This window comes from Orycteropus afer, unplaced genomic scaffold, assembly GCF_000298275.1.
Source record: "Orycteropus afer afer isolate SDZICR_OR568_19922 unplaced genomic scaffold, OryAfe1.0 scaffold00308, whole genome shotgun sequence".
NCBI classification, from domain to species: Eukaryota; Metazoa; Chordata; class Mammalia; order Tubulidentata; family Orycteropodidae; genus Orycteropus; species Orycteropus afer.
Genome location: NW_006921895.1, coordinates 3287643 through 3293783, shown reverse-complemented (window position 1 = coordinate 3293783; position 6141 = coordinate 3287643).

The window sequence follows — 6141 nt, the reverse complement described above, 5'->3', positions numbered from 1 at the left end:
TTTCTAGTTAGCAGTCAAGTGCCTTAGGCACTATGCTACCAGGGCTGTATTAATTCAGTTAGTATAGTTCTCACTATCAAATCTGACTTACATAAAATAGCAAGCACTTCAGTCTTCAAGCATTCTGGGGCTCCCTTCACAAATTTGTTCTTTATTGTGGTTAAAAACTGTGTTCTCTGGGCATTGCATTGGATCTATGAGTCCAAACTAATAAATCCTCTCTAACATGCCAATTTCTCTAAGCTTTTGGATACCTTCCTTTGATGATATACCAAGGCATATTTGACATTTTAACTTGATTTAGTGTAGGCCATCACATGATCCATGCTCCATTGAGGCAACCAAATAAACTATTAGAACCTTTTCAAACCTCTCTAGCTCAAACAGTGAATGATGAATCTATACATAGTGGACCCATATCAATAAACTCAGAATGACTCAACTTTACATTTCTTGCACCATTAATAGCCATCCCCACACATATTTCCCAGGTTTCTGTCTCTATACAGTAGAAAAACCAAGTAGGTATTTTGAAGTGTAACATATTTCTTTCTGGGTCATGCTATGTAGATCACGTCATTGAGATTTAAGTCTAGTTATAGGCCTAGAAGCAATGACTGTTGGAAATAGGTTCTGAGAACATTCAGCAATACAGTATAAAGCCTCTGCTTTTCATAATTCCCCAGACCATGCCCCAGGTGCCACTGCAGGAGATATCTCTGACAAAAATTATTCAGACACAGATGGTTTACTGTCATCCGATGGGGTTGCAAAGGATAATGGTTTACTGGGGAGGATATTTTTAACAAACTGTTGCTGTTATTTGCCATTGACCCCTCCTTGGGTTTCTGAGGCAGCATCCTTACTGAAGTAGATTGCCCAACACTTAGCAGACTAAAATGGAGTAATATCTTCAGACTGGATTAAAAGGCTTGGTTCCATTGGCAGGTGTGATTGACTCCAACTTCCTGATTATCTGCCCATCCCAAATTTCAGGATCTTACTTCTCAATCAATGCCTTCACTTTAACATCGGGTGCCTTTTGAGGTTGAGGATTCAAGTGGCATTGTACCTAAAACTCGGATTTTGGTTTTTGACAATATCAGCCCCATTACCACAAGAAATAAGGCTTTCTTTCATGGCACAAGTGAAAACTTTCTGTTCTTGTAACTTCTGTTCTTGTATGCAATGCATGATCTGAGACTCTGAAGCTTTAATCTTATCTCTTTTCTTTCACCACGTTGTCAAGTGACAGTATGGCCAACCAAACAGCTTTCTTATACTTTTCATTGTGACAAAATTGTGGAAAAATGTAAAATGTAAAACTAGAGCCTTGTCTCTCACAAGTATTTGACCTACTAGTGGTGATAGTTTGTGCATTTCTTTTGCCAACTCATGCCATTGCTTAGCAGTGCCCTCTTTACTACTGGAGACAGAGTCATCAGTGCCTTTAAGATTACTGAGATTTGAGAATGAATTCAGAATATTCATAATTACTATTTTATTTCTCTGAACCAGTCTAAGTATCAAATGTCATAGGCTAGGTTTTCTAAAGGAGCAAAAGCAGTGAAATGTGTGTGTGTGAGTAACAAGCTCTGGTGGCATAATTGATAAGGCATATGACTGCTCACTGGAAGGTCGGTGGTTAAAACCCACCAGCTGCTCCATGGAAGGAAGATGAAGCAATCTACTTCTGTAAAGATTTTCAACCTTAGAAACCCAATGGGGGTTAGTTGTTGCTCTTATTTAAGTGTTGTCAAGTTGTCTCCTACTCATAGTGATGCTATGCACAGCAGAACAAAACACTGCCTGGTCCTGAGCCAACTCCATGATTCTTGCTATACTTAAGCCTACTGCCACTGCCACTGAGTCAATCCATCATGTTGAGAGATTTCCCCTCTTTCGTCGAACCTCCACCTTACCAAGCATGACATCTTTCTCCGGGGAATGATCCTTTCTGATAACATGACTAAAGTATGTGAGATGAAGTTTAGCCATTCTCACTTCCAAGGACCATTCTGGCTGCACTTCCTCCAACACAGACCTGTTAGTTCTTTTAGCAGTCCATGGTACTTTCAGCATTCTTTGCCAACACCACAGCTCAAAAGCATGAACCCTTCTTTCGTCCTCCTTATTCATTGTCCAGCTCTAACATGCATATGAGGCGATTTAAAATACCATGGCTTGTGTCAGGCTCACCTTAGACCTCAAGGAGACTTCTTTGCCCTTTAGCACTTGAAAGAGATGTTTTACAGCCAATTTGCCCAGTGCTATACATCATCTGACGTCCTGACTGCTACCTCCATTGGTGTCGATTGTAGAACCTAGCAATGTGAAGTCTTTGACAATTTCAATCTTTTCTCCATTTATTGTAATGCTGATTATAGGTCCAGTTGTGAGGATTTTTGTTTCCATTATATTGAGATATAATTCATACTGCAGAGTGTATTCTTTAATTTTCATCAATAAGTGCCTCAAGTAATCCTTACTTTCAGCAAGCAAAGTTATGTTCTCAGCATATTGCAGGTTGTTAATGATTCTTCCTCCAATCTTTGATGTCACATTCTTCTTCATATAATCCAGCCTCTCAGATTATTTGCTTAGCATACAGATTGAATAAGTATGGTGAAAGGATACAACCCTGATGCACTCCCTTCTTGATTTTGAACCATGCAGGGATCCCATTTTCTGTTTGAACAATAGCCTCCTGGTCTATGTACATGTTCCTCATGAGTACAATTAAATGTTCTGGAATTCCCATTCTTCTCAATGTTATCCACAATTTGTTATGATCCACACAATCAAATGCTTTTGCATAGTCAATAAAACACAAGTACCTTTCTGGCATTCTTTGCTTTCAGCCAAGATCCATCTGACATCAATAATGATATCTTTCATTCCACATCCTCTTCTGAAACCAGCTTGTATTTCTGGAAGTTCTCTGTCAATATACTGTTGCAACCATTTTTGAATTATTTTTCAGTAAGATTTTACTTGTGTGTGATAATAATGATAATTGTTTTGATAATTTCCACATTCTGTGGGATCACCTTTCTTTGGAATCAAAATTTGGTACAAACATGAATCTCTTCCAGTCAGTTGACCAGGTAGCTGTCATCCAAATCTCTTGGCATAACCAAATGAGTGCCTCCAGTGGGACATCTGTTTTTGAAACATCTCAATGGTTATTCCGTCAATTCCAATTCCAATTCAGTGCAGCTTTGACTTCTTCCTTCAATACCATATGTTCTTGAACATATGCCACCTCCTGAAATGGATGAAGATCTACCAGTTCTTTTTGGTACAGTGACTCTGTGTATTCCTTCCATCTTTTATTGAAGCTTCATGCATCATTCAATATTTTTCCCATAGAATCTTTCAATATTGCAACTCGAGGCTTAAATTTTTTCTTCAGTTCTTTCAGCTTGAGAAATGCTGAGCATGTTCTTCCTTTTTGGTTTTCTAACTCCAGGTCTTTGTACATTTCATTATAGTAATTGAGTTTGTCTTTTTGAGCTGCTCTTTGAAATCTTCTGTTCAGCTCCATTATCTTCTCATTTCTTCCATTTGCTTTAGCTACTCTTTGCTCAAGGGCAATTTTCAGAGTTTCTTCTGACATCCCTTTTGGTCTTTTCTTTCTCTCTTGACTTTTTAATGACTTCTTGCTCTCTTCATGGATGATGCTCTTGATGTCATCCCACAATTCTTCTGGTTTTCAGTCATTGGTCTTCAATGCATCAAATCTATTCTTTAGATGGCCTCTAAATTCAGGAGGGATATATTAAAGATCATATGTCGGCTCTTGTAGACTTGTTTTAATTGTCTTCAACTTCAAATTGAAGTTTCATATGAGTAGTTGATGGTCTGTTCCACAATCAGCCCCTGGCCTTGTTTTGGCTGAAAATATTGAGCTTTTCCATTACCTCTTGTCACAGATGTAGTCAATCTGATTCCTGTGTACTCCATCTGGTGAAGTCCACATGTGTGGATGCCATTTGTGTTGTTGAAAAAAGGTATTTGCAATGAATAAATCATTGGTCTTGCAAAATTTTATTATACAATCTCCAGCATTATTTCTATCACCAAGGCCAAATATTCCAACACCTGGTGATTCTTCTTTGTTTCCACCTTTTGCATTCCAGTCACCAGTGATAACCAACACATCTTGATTGCATGTTCAGTCAATTTCAGACTGTAGAAGTTGATAAAATTTTCAATTTCCTCATCTTTAGCTTTGGGGGTTAGTAGCAGTTGAAATTCACTTGATGGCAATGTTTTATTTATTTATTTATTTATTTTCTGATATATATATATATATATATAGAGAGAGAGAGAGAGAGAGAGAGCTGGATAGCCAGGTACATATATAATACATACAATACATACATGCATTCATACATATATACACACATACATAGATTTAATTCAAAGGAATGGCTCACACAGTTGCGGAGTCTGACAAGTCCAAGTCCATGGGCCAGGTATCAGGCTGGAGGCTTTTTCTGATTCACACGGTTGCAGGGGCTCACAAGCTCAAAATTGATAATCTGATGACAAGCTGCTGGCTGACGGCACTGAAGGAGATAGTGTATTCCAAACTCTGCAGGTCAGGTGGCTGGCTGCTGGTTCACATCCAAAGAATTAAAGGTCAGATGGTGATGAATGAAATGCAGATCCAAAGTGAGAGTGAGCCTTGGAGGAACAACCCTTTATATACTGGAGGCGAGTTACACACCCTAGGAAACTCTTCTTTCAACTGATTTCATGCTCATATCAGATATCATCATGAAAGCGATTACATTACATCAAATCTCATCACAGAGGTGACTACATTATATTTAATTATGGAAGAGCACTCAACCCAATACCTGCCAAACTACTGAGAATCATGCCTAGCCAAGTTGAAACATAACATTACCCACCATACCATGGAACAACTCTTGAATTTGAAAGACAGTAAATAAAAATAAATTACATTTTATTAAATTTTATTTCTAGGTCAAGAAATTTGGAAGACAGTTACCTGGCCAACCAACTGGAAGATATCTTGTTTGTGCCCATTCTGAAGGTGATCCAACAGAATGCAGAAACTATTGAATAATATCATTAATATCACATGCATGTAAAATTTTGCTGAAGTTAATTCAAAAATAGTTACAGAAATATGTTGACAAGGAACTATAGAAATTCTAACCATGTTCAGAAGATGATGTGCAATGAGGGATGACATTGCTGATGGATCTTAGCAAAAAGCAGAGAATACTAAAAGGATGCTTTCCTGTTTTATTGACTATGCAAATGCATTCAACTAATCTTTGACAAGGGTACCAAATCTATTCAATGGCCTTTATATTTACCCATGCCATTACCTTTATTGCAAATACCTCTCTTTCTCTCTCTCTTTTGTTTTTCTCCCCCATATTCAGATATGAATATCAGTCTATTATTCTTTCCTTTCCATCTGAAAAACTCTCTTAAATCATTTTTGCTGAGCAAGTGTTATAGTAATGAATTGTCACAACTTTTGCTTATTTGGGAATAACAACAACTCTGCTAGGTAAAGAATTCTTTGTTGACAGTTCTTTTCCTTCAATAGTTTGAATAAGTCATTCTATTTCATCCTGGATTCCAGGGTTTGTGAGGAGAAATCTGTACTAGTTCTTATCAAGGACACCTATATGTTATATTTTGATTTTCTCTTGCTGCTTTAAGAACGCTTTGTCTTTAGTTTTCAAAAGTTTTATTCCATTATGTCTCTGTAATCCTACTGCTTAAAATCTGTCTATTTCCCTAAATTTGCAGATGAGATTCCTTATTCAGGTCTAGGAAATTTTGTCATTATATCTTGGAAAATATTTCTATCCCTTTCTTTTTCTCCTCTTTTGAAATTCTCAAATTCCTAATGCAGGATTTCTTCCACACGATTCTGTTTGACCTTATTTTCTTTTTTTTTTTTTTTTCCCTTGTTTCTCTTCAGACTTGAGAAGTTCAGTTATCTTATCTTCTCATTCACATATTCTGTCCTTTGTCTGCTCAAATCTGCTGTTGAATTCTTCTCTTGCATTCATCAATTCACTTATTTTATTCTTCAATTCTAGTATTTCTCTTTGGCTCTTAATGTTTCTTTTCCCTTATTGAACT